The following is a 16,581-nucleotide window of genomic DNA, read 5'->3' on the forward strand; positions in this document are numbered from 1 at the left end:
ATTAGGATGGAGTTTCTGTAGTGTAGTGTTTATCACCTTTGCTTAACCTGGAAAAGGCCCCTGGTTCCAAACCAGGCAGCAATATGAGAGTGTACTTTTCCCAGCTCCTCTAGCTGTCCAGCAAAGTGCTCCTCCTTCTGCCACTGGCCTGTTACTGGGATAACCCCAAGACATGCAGGACAGAGGGTGGTAAAATGAGCTGAGAAAGTGTCTTTGAATCAGCTGGGGAAAGCGGGAGGATCTAGGCCAGTGGCCTTGTGGCTTGGCCTCCTCTGCCCTTGGAGGTTGGTCTAAAGAGGCCGGCTTGTCCTGCTGGCCTCCTTTGCATGACTTGCCAAAGGAGGAAGTGAGGAGGAATGGGGCAAAAGAGGAAAGTCATGCTGAGGAAGGCATGGAAGAAGCTGAGCAGGTAAGTGGGGTTAGTAGAGCATGACCATTCATTCTGCCAAACCCTGGGGAGGTGCAGTTGGCTGCTGGGAGGTAGAATCCTGTGCCTGCCTCCTGGTTTCTAAGGGATGGCTCCTTGCAGTCCAGGAGATGAAGGGCAATTCTGGGTGAAAGGAAGAGAAGCAAAGCTGAGTCCAAGTGGGCAGGGGCCAGCACTCTTTTCTGGCCAAGCTGGGGGTGTGGTGATGGGCTTGAGAGGCTCCCAGCCACATGTGGGGCAGTGAGAGCCACTAGGCCTTTGTGGCTGACCCAGGGGCATGATTGATGGCTTTGGAGGTGGGGCTGGCTGGGAGCAACTGGGATCCAGGAAGCCCCGGCCTGCCCTTCCGAGGGCCGAACCCATGGTTGTGCGGTTGGCTGCTGAGAGGCAGAATCCTGTGCCTGCCTCTTGGCAGCCCAGGGATGGCTCCTTGCCTCCCTGGAGAAGAAGCAGGATTGTGGATGGAAGGAAAAGAGTCCAAGTGGGTTCCCTTCTGGCCAAGATGGGGTGCTGTGATGGTCTTGGGAGTTGCCTGCGAGCCATGGGTGGACTAGTTCCATTGAGAACCGCTGCTCCTTTCTGGCCAACTTGGGGGCATCATTGATGACTTGAGAGTGAGGGCAGGGGACTGGCTGTGAGTGAATGGGATCCAGGAAGGCCCAGCCTGCTCCTCCAGGGGCCAGCTCATCTGCTTCTCTCCTGCCTTGGGGAGCCCAGACTTAAGACTGCCCAGCATGTGCTGCAGCTCAAGCATTAAGCCTTCCTGTGTGACCTGTACTGGAGATGACCCTCAACTGCTGTGGGATCCTGTTGGTGGAAAATCCTGACTGCAAATAATTCTGGCAGATCAACAAGTTGGGTCCAATGGGGCAAGCTGGAGCCTGGGGACTTATTTCTCTGACCAACAGGTCAAGCCGTTTTTCTCTATGTGGGGGAGGCGGCTGCTGAGATTCTCCCTTCCCGCTCCCTGCGCTGCTGCACCCTGAAATTCCTGCAGCCAGTAAGATGAGCCAGAAGTCCAGAGAAAGGAGGCAAGGGGTGGCCCGAGCCACCTCGAGCACTGCCCCTGCCCCAGACAGCCCACGGAGACCCCTGCCTCCCCACAAGTGATGCATGGATATATGCCAGCAGCACTAAGGCAGCTCCCTGCGCCCTCTGCCCCCCTCTCTCCATGCCACACCATTCCTGGAAGTGGCCGGCATGTCCCTGTGGCCCCTCCGGGGGAGGACATCTCCGCACACTGCCCCTGCCCGAGTGCAAACTCCGCAGTTGCCCCCCACATCTCCCCGCCTAAGAGCCATTGCCAGAGGGGAGTGTGTGCAGGTCAGTTTGCGAGCTGCGCCGCCCGAGCTAAGCACTGCCCTTCTGACCTCCTCCTGCACCCCTACTCCCTGCCCAATTCAGAGACTCTCTGTGTCTTGAACAAGGACTTTCAAGGATTGGCCAAGAACTTCTTTTCTGTTCATGATAAAGCTCTTCAAAAAAGGGCGTCCAACAGATAAGTTTTGTTCAGCAAGAAAAAACTGACAGGCCAAGCCAGGAGCTCACAGTTATTAGGAAGGCTCATCAGGCAGCTCTTCCCAAAGGCCAGTCTCTAGAGGCTTTTGTGACCTGATGTACCTCAAAATAGCCCCCCGTAGCCCACATATTCATCATTCATATATGCTTGTGATATTTCATACTAAGCATTTCATGTACCTTTCTGTGGAACGTCATGATTTGCTGAAATCCGTCATTCTGTCCAAATACGTTTACCTCTCCTGCTCGAATAGCTCATCTTTCCTGATCACTCTTTTGACAGTCTGTATGGTAACACCCATTTTTTCATGTTCTCTGTGTACTGTGATGGGTCAAGGCCAGATGGCTATGGAAGAGTAGTCTTATTGGGATCCGGGAAGTGGGCGGGCAAAGCCTGTCCACCGCTAAAGGATCCCCCCCCAGCCTAAAAAGGGGATCCACAGGACCTAGCTACCCAAAAATTCCAGGGGACAACTAATGAAATAACAGGGACAGGAGTGTGGTCAAAGGGTCAAAAGAAGGGAACCGGACGAGGACACCGAGCAGAGAACCCGGGACAGCAACCACTGCTCCTCAAAGACGTCAAGGGAGTCAGAGGACGCCGCCCAGAGGAACTCTGCCCCAATACGTCAACGGACCGAGGATCGGAAATAGGCCCCACAGTCACATTAGACTCCATCGGCCAACCTCCTCACTCTGGTTTTATAGATGGCCATTTTAGCTAGGGATAGGAGGAGGTTGACCAGGAGATCCCGTGACTTTGTGGGGCCATGGATAGGGAGTGCATAGATAAGAAAGTGAGGGGAAAAGTGTAACCAAAAGCATCATAAAATATTGGTGAGGAGCTGGAATAGGGGCTGAAGCCTGGCACACTCCAGGTATATATGTGCCATGGTTTCCCTCACGCTGCCAGTCCATGCCCGGAGATTTATTGGTGGGCATGCAATGGAGGGCTTCCGAGAACTCGGCCAGAGTGAGAGGCAGCTCTAGCCGGTCTCGGTCGCTCGCGCTGACCGTCAGGAGCTCCTCCCAGAGCACTCTGCAAGCATTAGGATCGGTCGGATCTGGGGAGAAAAGGCTTGCGTAGAAGGCTCTCGCCCTCCCGCACATCTCTACTGGACCCGTCAGAGGGGTGTCATCTTCAGCCAGAAGGCAGAAGATATGTTTCTTGGCCCCGCTCTTTTTCTCCCCGCTGTAGAAGAAGCAGGAGCCGCGATCCATCTCCCAAAGGAGACACATGCGGGATCGGACAAAGGCACCCCGGGCCCAATGGTCCTCGAGGGCCCGGAGCTCCTCCCATTTCTCCCGGCACGCTCCACAGAGGGGCGGATCCTCGGGGCTAGAAGACTATGGAAGAGTAGTGGGAGAGAGATAGATTAGCTCCAGGCTAAACAAATCCCTGGTACCAGGTTAAGTCAAATGGAAGCTACTCCAGCTCAATTAAGATACCTGGGGCCCATTAAGAACCTTCCAGAAAGCAGGGAGAAGGCTAGGTTGATTGGGACACCTGAAGACAATCAGGGGCTGGCTGAAACCAGTTAAAAGCCTTCCAGTCAGTCAGGTGGAGGTGCATGTCAGGAGCTGTGGGAGGAAGTTGCGCTGTTGGAGAGGCTGAGTAGCACACACCAAATCAGGCACAAGGAAGGAGGCCCTGATGTAAGGGTGAAGTGGAGCTTGAGGAAGTGAGGGCTGCTGTGGGGGAAGTAGCCCAGGGAATTGTACATGTCATGTTTCTAAAAGGTCAGCTACCATAGCTGATTCTATTAGGGTCCCTGAGCTGGAGCCCGGAGAAGAGGGTGGGCCCAGGCTCCCCCCCCCCCCCTTTGTCCCCGATTAATCAGTGAGACTGGGAGACAACAGAGACTGTGCAAGGAAGGATAACTTCTCCTCACCTCCCTCACTGGCTTCTGATGAAAATGGCTCAGTAGACTGTGACCCTTGCCTCTAGAGAAAGAAGGATTACGTGGAGGGTCACAGTGAGCCTCTGAGGCTAGCGAAATCCATCAGGAAACGCGGGACCCACGGAGGCAAGGACAGAGCTTTGTCACAGTACATAAAATCTCCCCACTCTATTTTCCACTGAATGCATCCGATGAAGTGAGCTGTCGCTCATAAAAGCTTATGCTCTAATAAATGAGTTAGTCTCTAAGGTGCCACATGTCCTCCTTTTCTTTTTACGGATACTATTCTAGAACCAGACAGAGATGATACAGACAAACAATAGGGAAATGGAGACTCCAGTGATAGAACAAACACAGAAATGAGGATTACACATCCCAGCTATTGATAAGTGAGTGCTTGCCAGACAGGACGCTATCAAACTAAGCTTCCTTTTACATCTTCTAGGCACTTCCCTTTCTCTGGAGGCGATAGACATTATCAGGAGAGGATTGTATTCCTAACAGCCCAATAGCAGCTTATTTCAATGTGACTAGCTTGGGATGTGAGGAGGTGACTGGTTGCTTCCCAGATTATGGCTGCCTCTGTTGCTTAGCCAGAGGCCTTAGCCTAAGCACAGGGACTCAGACTGTCACAGTGAAAAAAGGCCTTATATAGTCAGACAGTGATTTTGATTCTTTCTTTTATACCTCTAGAACTAGCTAAATAATAAACATCAATTGAAATTCTTAGAGTCTAGGCCTTTGCAGACAGGCCTGAATATCTATATCCTAATAGTGCATAAACATCCCCAGCAAATCACAAGGACATGTGGCACAGGCTCTTGTGTTACAGCAATCGCAGTCGAAGCAACCCCCTTGCCAATGCCCGTCACGGCAGCCTTTCCATCAACTCCAGGCTCGTGATTTGATTCTTTCCAACACTTCTGTCTAAAGAAGCCTTTTCCTTAGCAAGCTATTACTTGGATTGCCAAGGGAGGTCTCTTCTGTTTCCTAGGTAGGCATAGGAAAACATGAGCAAAGGAGACCAGAAGCCACACAGGAAGGCACCACTGGGAGTTGAACCCAGGATCTCCTGTTTACTAGACAGGTGCTTTAGCCAGCTAAGCCATGGTGCCTGCCTCGAGAAGGTGCTTTCAACTGTTCCGCTTCAAAGAATCATAGAATATCAGGGTTGGAAGAGACCTCAGGAGGTCATCTCCTCCAACCCCCTGCTCAAAGCAGGACCAAGCCCAACGAAATCATCCCAGCCAGGGCTTTGTCAGGCCTGACCTTAAAAACCTCTAAGGAAGGAGATTCCACCACCTCCCTTGGTAACCCATTCCAGTGCTTCACCACCCTCCTAGTGAAAAAGCTTTTCCTTATATCCAACCTAGACCTCTCCCACTGCACCTTGAGACCATTACTCCTTGTTCTGTCATCTACTGCCACTGAGAACAATCTAGATCCATTCTCTTTGAACCCCCTTTCAGGTAGTTGAAAGCAGCTATCAAATCCCCCTTCCTTTTTCTCTTCCCCAGACTAAACAATCCCAGTTCCTTCAGCCTCTCCTCATAAGTCATGTGTTCCAGTCCCCTAATCATTTTTGTTGCCCTCTGCTGGACTCTTTCCAGTTTTTCCACATCCTTCTTGTGGTGTGGGACCCAAAACTGGACACACTATTCCAGATGAGGCCTCACCAATGTCGAATAGAGGGGAACGATCACATCCCTCGATCTGCTGGCAATGCTCCTACTTATACAGCCCAAAATGCCGTTAGTGTTTTTGGAAACAAGGGCACACTGTTGACTCATATCTAGCTTCTCATCCACTGTAACCCCTAGGTCCTTTTCTGCAGAACTGCTGCCTAGCCATTCGGTCCCTAGTTTGTAGCGGTGCACGGGATTCTTCTATCCGAAGTGCAGGATTCTGCTCTTGTCCTTGTTGAACCTCCTCAGATTTCTTTTGGCCCAATCCTCTAATTTGTCTAGGGCCCTCTGTATCCTATCCCTACCCTCCTGCGTATCTACCTCTCCTTCCAGTTTAGTGTCATCTGCAACTTGCTGAGGGTGCAATCAATGCCATCCTCCAGATCATTAATGAAGATTTTGAACAAAACTGGTCCCAGGACCCACTCGTATGTCACTCTGCTTGAGACCGGCTGCCAACTAGACATGTAGCCATTGATCACTACCTGTCGAGCCCAACGATCTAGCCAGCTTTCTATCCCCTTTATGGTCCATTCATCCAGCCCATACTTCTTTTACTTGCTGGCAAGAATACTGTGGGAGACCGTCACAGCAACCTCGGCTCAGTTGTGAGTCATGGTAACCTTTCCATCAGCTCCAGACTTCTCATTTGCCACTTTCCAAGTGTGGTGAGGCGGCTGCCCCACACAGGCAGGAGAAAGGTTAAGGCAGCCTTGGAAAGCCTGCGCAGAATCCAGCCAATCAGGAAAGGACTTATTGGGAGAGCCAATCAGGAGAAAGCTTGCTGGAGTAGTCCAAATAATTCCCAGGATGGCCAGCAGGAGCTGCCTCAGTGGTGAGACATGCCCCATTACACCAAGACTTAGCCACAAGGAAGGCTCTCTCTGTCTTGCACAAGCACTTAGAAGGATTGCGTTGACAGGTCTTTTCTTTTTTATGAAAAGAGATACAAAATAGGAGCCAACAGAGACACTAGGTTCAGCAAGGAAGAACTGACAGGCCAAGCTAGGCTCTCCTGGTTCGTAGGAAGGCTCTTCAGCCAGCTCTTCCCAAAGATCACTATCTAGGGGCCTTTTAACAGCCACTGCAGATGTTCGCCACAAAAGAGACAAAGAGATGCCAAAGTAGAGTTCTCCACTGCCTGCAGACGTCAAGCTACCGGGAGTTCTGTGCAAAGAGTCCTCTGCTGGTGGAAAAAAGCTTTAGTAGTGTGGTAGAGACTCTTCTGACACCAGCCGTGGTCATACACTGTTTAGACCTCTGTGTTGTGGCTTCAACATCCACAGATGCAAGTTCAGTTGTGGGGACATTTTTCTTGTCTCCACATTTGTCTGATGCCTCCTTTCAAGACTTGTCACCAAAAAGACCTGTTTCTTTTGCAAGCAATGTACAGCTCGACAAAGGCAGTCTTCTCCATTTCCTCAAATGATCGCCAAGCTGTGGGGAGAGGAGACCCATTCAGCCAGGCACCACTGGGTGCTGGATCCTGACTCTCCTCTTTACTCAGCTTGTATCTGTTAGGGGATTTCCCTTCACCCCCTGCCCTGGTTCTTGTCACACAGGCAGAAATCAGGAGACCAGCAGTCAGAGAGAAGGCAATCAATGTTTATTGGGGTTAGTTTCAAGGAAGAATATCCATAGTCCACATGCCAGGAGAATCTGTTTCCCAGTGTTGTGTTCCCAGGTCTGACATCACAGAGTCTTTATCCGTGTCCCTGTTTCCCCCTCCTCTTTCTTAGGAGGCCCAAATATATCTGCAGTGCACGCCCTTGGTCCCACCCCTTACAATTTATGGTCATATTCTGTTTTGGAGGGTTGTGAGTGTGCGGACTTGGTACCATCTCTTTTCAATGCCATGGGAGGGTGAGAAGTGAGGTTGTGTACTGATCAAGGCCAGGCTGTTCTTTGGCTTTTAGTGTGTCTTATGTCTCCGCCCACCCCGCTCCTTGGTCCTCCCAACTGGTTGCTTTACCTTGGTTTGAGAGGGGAGCCATGCAGCCTTCCAGTGTATGCTCACATATTACACTCTCACCATACCTTTAACTCGATCCCTTCACTTTCCATTGTAGTTACAAACCCATCTGGCTGGGCAGAAGCAACATACAGTTTCTTTGTTCTTTGTTCATACATATTAGCAAGGATATAAGAGTATCAAAAATCAAACCCAAAATTCGATTGCAAGCTAACAAACAGACCTATATACTAACAGGGCCTTGCTCAGATTAGCCGCATTGCCGCTCTCTGGGACTTTTCTTCTAACTGATCCACTTTTCATCTATGACCATTAAAGGGAAGGTGAAAGGAGAGAAACTCTCCATTTCCTGCAAGACCTACAGAGATTGCACTGTCAGGGTCTCTGTGCGCAGACACACCCAGCGAATCACAAAGACGTGTGGCACAGTTTTTGTGTTGCAGCAATTACAGTCCAAGCAACCGCCTTGCCAATGCCCGGCACAGCAGCCTTTTCATCAACTCCAGGCTCATGGTTTGACTTTTTTCCAATGCTCCTCTGCAGAGAAGCCTTTCCCTTAACAATGGATTAATCAGATTACCGATGGAGGTCTTGTGCGTTCTCTAGAAAGACAGAGTCAAATGTGAGCAGAGGTGGGCATAGAATGATGGAATCATAGGGTTGGAAGGGACCACAAAAGTCATCTAGTCTAACCTCCTCTTCTCAGCCTGATGTTGTTTAACATCTTCCTCATCTTTCAACTACCTGAAAGGGGGTTTCAAAGAGGATGGCTCCGGTACGAAACTGTGGAAAAACCTGAGTGTCTCTGGATTAAGTTTAGAAATGTGTGCAACAAGAGTGATGTCATGGTGGGAGTCTGCTATAGACCACCGGACCAGGGGGATGAGGTGGATGAGGCTTTCTTCCGGCAACTCACGGAAGCTACTAGATCGCATGCCCTGATTCTCATGGGTGACTTTAATTTTCCTGATATCTGCTGGGAGAGCAATACAGCGGTGCATAGACAATCCAGGAAGTTTTTGGAAAGCGTAGGGGACAATTTCCTGGTGCAAGTGCTAGGGGAGCCAACTAGGGGGAGCGCTTTTCTTGACCTGCTGCTCACAAACCGGGTAGAATTAGTGGGGGAAGCAAAAGTGGATGGGAATCTGGGAGGCAGTGACCATGAGTTGGTTGAGTTCAGGATCCTGACGCAGGGAAGAAAGGTAAGCAGCAGGATACGGACCCTGGACTTCAGGAAAGCAGACTTTGACTCCCTCAGGGAACAGATGGCCAGGATCCCCTGGGGGACTAACATGAAAGGGAAGGGAGTCCAGGAGAGCTGGCTGTATTTCAAGGAATCCCTGTTGAGGTTACAGGGACAAACCATCCCGATGAGTCGAAAGAATAGTAAATATGGCAGGCGACCAGCTTGGCTTAATGGTGAAATCCTAGCGGATCTTAAACATAAAAAAGAAGCTTACAAGAAGTGGAAGGTTGGACATATGACCAGGGAAGAGTATAAAAATATTGCTCGGGCATGTAGGAAAGATATCAGGAGGGCCAAATCGCACCTGGAGCTGCAGCTAGCAAGAGATGTCAAGAGTAACAAGAAGGGTTTCTTCAGGTATGTTGGCAACAAGAAGAAAGCCAAGGAAAGTGTGGGCCCCTTACTGAATGAGGGAGGCAAGCTAGTGACAGAGGATGTGGAAAAAGCTAATGTACTCAATGCTTTTTTTTGCCTCTGTTTTCACTAACAAGGTCAGCTCCCAGACTGCTGTGCTGGGCAACACAAAATGGGGAAGAGATGGCCAGCCCTCTGTAGAGATAGAGGTGGTTAGGGACTATTTAGAAAAGCTGGACGTGCACAAGTCCATGGGGCCGGACGAATTGCATCCGAGAGTGCTGAGGGAATTGGCGGCTGTGATTGCAGAGCCCTTGGCCATTATCTTTGAAAACTCGTGGCGAACGGGGGAAGTCCCGGATGACTGGAAAAAGGCTAATGTAGTGCCCATCTTTAAAAAAGGGAAGAAGGAGGATCCTGGGAACTACAGGCCGGTCAGCCTCACCTCAGTCCCTGGAAAAATCATGGAGCAGGTCCTCAAAGAATCAATCCTGAAGCACTTAGAGGAGAGGAAAGTGATCAGGAACAGTCAGCATGGATTCACCAAGGGAAGGTCATGCCTGACTAATCTAATCGCCTTTTATGATGAGATTACTGGTTCTGTGGATGAAGGGAAAGCAGTGGATGTATTGTTTCTTGACTTTAGCAAAGCTTTTGACACGGTCTCCCACAGCATTCTTGTCAGCAAGTTAAGGAAGTATGGGCTGGATGAATGCACTATAAGGTGGGTAGAAAGCTGGCTAGATTGTCGGGCTCAACGGGTAGTGATCAATGGCTCCATGTCTAGTTGGCAGCCGGTGTCAAGTGGAGTGCCCCAGGGGTCGGTCCTGGGGCCCGTTTTGTTCAATATCTTCATAAATGATCTGGAGGATGGTGTGGATTGCACTCTCAGCAAATTTGCGGATGATACTAAACTGGGAGGAGTGGTAGATACGCTGGAGGGGAGGGATAGGATACAGAAGGACCTAGACAAATTGGAGGATTGGGCCAAAAGAAATCTAATGAGATTCAATAAGGATAAGTGCAGGGTCCTGCACTTAGGATGGAAGAATCCAATGCACCGCTACAGACTAGGGACCGAATGGCTCGGCAGCAGTTCTGCGGAAAAGGACCTAGGGGTGACAGTGGACGAGAAGCTGGATATGAGTCAGCAGTGTGCCCTTGTTGCCAAGAAGGCCAATGGCATTTTGGGATGTATAAGTAGGGGCATAGCGAGCAGATCGAGGGACGTGATCGTTCCCCTCTATTCGACACTGGTGAGGCCTCATCTGGAGTACTGTGTCCAGTTTTGGGCCCCACACTACAGGAAGGATGTGGATAAATTGGAAAGAGTACAACGAAGGGCAACAAAAATGATTAGGGGTCTAGAGCACATGACTTATGAGGAGAGGCTGAGGGAGCTGGGATTGTTTAGTCTGCAGAAGAGAAGAATGAGGGGGGATTTGATAGCTGCTTTCAACTACCTGAAAGGGGGTTTCAAAGAGGATGGCTCTAGACTGTTCTCAATGGTAGCAGATGACAGAACGAGGAGTAATGGTCTCAAGTTGCAATGGGGGAGGTTTAGATTGGATATTAGGAAAAACTTTTTCACTAAGAGGGTGGTGAAACACTGGAATGCGTTACCTAGGGAGGTGGTAGAATCTCCTTCCTTAGAGGTTTTTAAGGTCAGGCTCGACAAAGCCCTGGCTGGGATGATTTAACTGGGACTTGGTCCTGCTTTGAGCAGGGGGTTGGACTAGATGACCTTCTGGGGTCCCTTCCAACCCTGATATTCTATGATTCTATGATTCTATGACTGTTCTCAATGGTAGCAGATGACAGAACGAGGAGTAATGGTCTCAAGTTGCAATGGGGGAGGTTTAGATTGGATATTAGGAAAAACTTTTTCACTAAGAGGGTGGTGAAACACTGGAATGCGTTACCTAGGGAGGTGGTAGAATCTCCTTCCTTAGAGGTTTTTAAGGTCAGGCTTGACAAAGCCCTGGCTAGGATGATTTAACTGGGACTTGGTCCTGCTTTGAGCAGGGGGTTGGACTAGATGACCTTCTGGGGTCCCTTCCAACCCTGATATTCTATGATTCTAAGATTCTATGATCTTCATTAATTACCTGGATATAGGAATAGAGAGCATAGTGATCATATTTGCAGATAACTTTGCCAACTATTTCTCTGAGTTGGTTGAAATCCACCTTTCTGAAGTCCAGTGCTCTTGTTTTGCTCTTCTCATATCCTCCTTTCCACAGGATCTTGAATTCTATCAGATCATGATCACTTCTCTCCCCAGTTCCCCACCACCCTCACATACCCAACTAATTTACCCCTGTTAGTCAAAACCAGATCCAAAATGGATAATCTCCAGGTTGTTTCCTCAGCTTTATGAATCAGAACGTTGTCCTCTATGCATGCTAAAAATTTTCAGGCCATATTACATTTCGTTGTAATAACCTTCCAACAGATATGTATCCTAGTATAGACACAAACCAGACCTCAAAAATTAGAACATTCAAAAACCAGTTGGAGAACACTTCTGTCTCTCTGGTCACTCAATTACAGACCTCAAAGTGGCAATACTTCAACAAAAAAACTTCAAAAACAAGACTCCAGAGAGAGACTGCTGAAGTGGAATTAATTTGCAAACTGGATACAATTAACTTAGCCTTGAATGGAAACTGGGAGTGGATGGGTCATTACACAAAGTAAAACTATTTCCCCATATTTATCCCCCTCTAACCCTGCCGCCCCCGTTTCTCAGATGTTTTTGTCAATTGCTGGAAATGGCCTACCTTGATTATCACTACAAAAGGTTTTTCCTCCCTCCACCCCCCTGCCTGCCGCTCTCCTGCTGGTAATAGCTCACCTTAAGTGATCACTCTGCTTACAGTGTGTATGGGAAACATTGTTTCATGTTCTCTATGTGTATAAATCTCCTCACTGTATTTACCACTGAATGCATCCGAAGAAATGAGCTGTAGCTCATGAAAGCTTATGCTCAAATAAATTTGTTCGTCTCTAAGGTGCCACAAGTACTTCTTTTCTTTTTGCGAATACAGATGAACACGACTGCTACTCTGAAACCTAGGATATTCTGATATTAATCATAGAATCATAGAATATCAGGGTTGGAAGGGACCCCAGAAGGTCATCTAGTCCAACCCCCTGCTCAAAGCAGGACCAAGTCCCAGTTAAATCATCCCAGCCAGGGCTTTGTCAAGCCTGACCTTAAAAACCTCTAAGGAAGGAGATTCTACCACCTCCCTAGGTAACGCATTCCAGTGTTTCACCACCCTCTTAGTGAAAAAGTTTTTCCTAATATCCAATCTAAACCTCCCCCATTGCAACTTGAGAATATTCTTGTCCCACAGACGCATAAAATCTTTGCAGTCCTTCCAAACAAACAGTGAATATATGAAAATATCCAAAATTGTTATTTAGAAGGCTCTCAATGTCTACCAGGCTAGTATCCCCTGTAATTCAGTCTATTAGTGCAAGATGTGAGCAGGACATCCAAGGCCTATCACTTCCCTTTTTAAGCTCATCTTTACTTTGGTGTGCAAATGTTCTCTTCCATATTGTACTGTATTACTGTATTGACCACCAAAGTTTCTCTTTGTATTCTCTGCTTCCATACTTATTCAGAACCTTTATTATCTCAGCTGCAATAAATTCTGATGTTTCCTCTTTAAGTTTGTGTCTTCAATTAAACCTGTGTATTTTGTCAAACTGCCCTCATAAACTTTGAAATGCGAACAAAGAGAGGAAGTAATTTCACATATCTGTGATTCAATGCTCCGACAATGACATATATTCAACATTTTTCAGGTTGTCAATTAGTTCATTATTGCCCATGGAGCAAAAACATTTGCAACTCTTCTTTCACACTTTGTCTGTGCACATCAGCATGAGGACTAACGGCACTTACTATTCATTTCTGCTTTGTAGTCCCTCTGTCTATAGCTTGGTACCAAAAGCTTGATCTGAAGTCTTGCTATGAGTGCTCTTCTCATGAGAGACTAAGGGTAAGTCTTCACTAACCTCCGGATTGGCGGGCAGCAATCGATCCAGTGGGAATTGATTTATCGAATCTCATCTAAACGCAATAAATCCAGACCCGAGCACTCTCCCATCAACTCCTGTACGCCAGCGCTGCGAGAGGTGCAGGCAGAGTCAACGGGGGAGTGGCAGTAGTCAATTCACTGTGGTGAAGACACCACGGTAAGTCAATCTAAGTACATCGACTTCAACTATGTTATTTACATTGCTGAAGTTGCGTAAGTTAGATGGCTCCCCCCCACCCCAAAGTAGACCAGGGCTAAGAGACTTAAGCAGTTTGCATCCTAGGTTCCAAGTCCAGAAGAGAGAATTAAAATAATGTAGTCTGACCTCTTGTATAACACTGGAAATTGAACATCCCCAGAATAACTCTTTGAGCAGATCTTTTAGCAAATTATGCAATCTCAATTTAAGAATGGTCAAAGATAGAGAACTGACCACGGCCCTTGGTAAGTTGTCCCAATGATTAGTTACTCCCATGGTTTAAAATATACATCTTATCTCCAGTCTGAATTGGTCTCGCTTCAACTTCCAGCCATTGGATTATATTAAACCTTTCTCTGCTAGATTGAGGAACCCAGTATTAACTATTTGTTCCCCACTTAGATAGTTATTGATTGGGATCAAGTCACCCCTTAACCTTCTCTGTCTTAAGCTAACTAGATTGAGCTCCTTTAGTCTATCCCTACAAGTTGTGTTTTCTAATCCTTTTCTCATTCAGCTAGATCATATCACTACAACTGCTCCTGCTCTAGGTGGGTTTCAGAGTAGCAGCCGTGTTAGTCTGTATCTGCAAAAAGAAAAGGAGTACTTGTGGCATCTTAGAGACTAACCAATTTATTTGAGCATAAGCTTTTGTGAGCTGCAGCTCACTTCATCGGATGCAATCGTCGGATGAAGTGAGCTGTAGCTCACGAAAGCTTATGCTCAAATAAATTTGTTAGTCTCTAAGGTGCCACAAGTACTCCTTTTCGTTTTGCTCTAGGTAGATTCATAGATACTAAGGTCAGAAGGAACCATTCTGATCATCTAGTCTGACCTCCTGCACAGTGCAGGCCACAGAATCTCACCTACCCACTCCTATGAAAAACCTCACCCATGTCTGAGCTATTGAAGTCCTTAAATCATGGTTTAAAGACTTCAAGGAGCAGAGAAGCCTCCCTCAAGTCAACCATGCCCCATGCTACAGAGGAAGGCGAAAAACCTCCAGGGCCTCTCCAATCTGTCCTGGAGGAAAATTCCTTCCCGACTCCTAATATGGCAAAACCTCAGCTAAACCCTGAGCATATGGGCAAGATTCACCAGCCAGATACTACAGAAACTTCTTTCCTGGGTAACTCAGATCCCATCCATCTAATATCCCATCTCAGGGGATTTGGCCTATTTACCCTGAATAATTAAAGATCAATTACTTACCAAAATCCCATTATCCCATTATACCATCTCCTCCATAAACTTATCAAGTAGAATCTTAAAACCAGCTAGATCTTTTGCTGGTAATAGCTCACCTTAAGTGATCACTCTGGTTACAGTGTGTATGGGAAACATTGTTTCATGTTCTCTATGTATATAAATCTCCTCACTGTATTTTCCACTGAATGCATCCGATGAAATGAGCTGTAGCTGACGAAAGCTTATGCTCAAATAAATTTGTTCGTCTCTAAGGTGCCACAAGTACTTCTTTTCTTTTTGCGAATACAGACGAACTCGGCTGCTACTCTGAAACCTAGATATTCTTTTATTCTTGTCCCACAGACTCAGAAAAACTTTGCAGTCCTTCCAAACAAACAGTGAATATATGAAAATATCCAAAATTGTTAATTAGAAGGCTCTCAATGTCTACCAGGCTAGTATCCCCTGTAATTCAGTCTATTAGTGCAAGATGTGAGCAGGACATCCAAGGCCTATCACTTCCCTTTTTAAGCTCATCTTTACTTTGGTGTGCAAATGTTCTCTTCCATATTGTACTTTATTACTGTATTGACCACCAAAGTTTCTCTTTCTATTCTCTGCTTCCGTACTTATTCAGAACCTTTATTATCTCAGCTGCAATAACGTCTTATGTTTCCTCTTTAAATTTGTGTCTTCAATTAAACCTGTGTATTTTGTCAAACTGCCCTCATAAACTTTGAAATGCGAACAAAGAGAGGAAGTAATTTCACATATCTGTGATTCAATGCTCCGACAATGACATATATTCAACATTTTTCAGGTTGTCAATTAGTTCATTAATGCCCATGGAGCAAAAACATTTGCAACTCTTCTTTCACACTTTGTGCACATCAGCATGAGGACTAACGGCACTTACTATTCATTTCTGCTTTGTAGTCCCTCTGTCTATAGCTTGGTACCAAAAGCTTGATCTGAAGTTTTGCTATGAGCGCTTTTCTCATGAGAGACTAAGGGTAAGTCTTCACTACCCTCCGGATTGGTGGGCAGCAATCGATCCAGTGGGAATTGATTTATCGCATCTCATCTAAACGCAATAAATCCAGACCCGAGCACTCTCCCGTTGACTCCTGTACGCCAGCGCTGCGAGAGGTGCAGGCAGAGTCAACGGGGGAGTGGCAGTAGTCAACTCACTGCGGTGAAGACACCATGGTATGTCAATCTAAGTACATCGACTTCAAATATGTTATTTACATTGCTGAAGTTGCGTAAGTTAGATGGCTCCCCCCCGCCCCAAAGTAGACCAGGGCAAAGAGACTTAAGCAGTTTGCATCCTAGGTTCCAAGTCCAGAAGAGAGAATTAGAATAATGTAGTCTGACCTCTTGTATAACAATGGAAATTGAACATCCCCAGAATAACTCTTTGAGCAGATCTTTTAGCAAAATATGCAATCTCAATTTAAGAATGGTCAAAGATAGAGAATTGACCACGGCCCTTGGAAAGTTGTCCCAATGATTAGTTACTCCCATGGTTTAAAATATACACCTTATCTCCAGTCTGAATTGGTCTCGCTTCAACTTCCAGCCATTGGATTATATTAAACCTTTCTCTTCTAGATTGAGGAACCCAGTATTAACTATTTGTTCCCCACTTAGATAGTTATTGATTGGGATCAAGTCACCCCTTAACCTTCTCTGTCTTAAGCTAAATAGCTTCAGCTCTTTCAGACTATCCCTACAAGTTGTGTTTTCTAATCCTTTTCTCATTCAGCTAGATCATATCACTACAACTGCTCCTGCTCTAGGTGGGTTTCAGAGTAGCAGCCGTGTTAGTCTGTATCTGCAAAAAGAAAAGGACTACTTGTGGCACCTTAGAGACTAACCAATTTATTTGATCATAAGCTTTTGTGAGCTGCAGCTCACTTCATTGCATGCAATTGTCCGATGAAGTGAGCTGTAGCTCACGAAAGCTTATGCTCAAATAAATTTGTTAGTCTTTAAGGTGCCACAAGTACTCCTTTTCTTTTTGCTCTAGGTGG

At 47.0% G+C, this 16,581-nt stretch overlaps 1 protein-coding gene and 1 non-coding gene across 7 annotated transcripts in view; one reads left to right on the forward strand and one right to left on the reverse strand.

Annotated features, from left to right (window-relative positions):
- Positions 1-16,581, forward strand: part of LOC119849376 (zinc finger protein 420-like) — a 3,142,523-nt gene that overhangs the window by 1,510,425 nt on the left and 1,615,517 nt on the right. The window lies entirely within an intron of this gene.
- TRNAT-AGU lies at positions 4,888-4,961 on the reverse strand. The gene has a single exon. It is a non-coding gene; the product is annotated as a tRNA-Thr (tRNA).

This window comes from Dermochelys coriacea, chromosome 28 (assembly GCF_009764565.3).
Source record: "Dermochelys coriacea isolate rDerCor1 chromosome 28, rDerCor1.pri.v4, whole genome shotgun sequence".
NCBI classification, from domain to species: Eukaryota; Metazoa; Chordata; order Testudines; family Dermochelyidae; genus Dermochelys; species Dermochelys coriacea.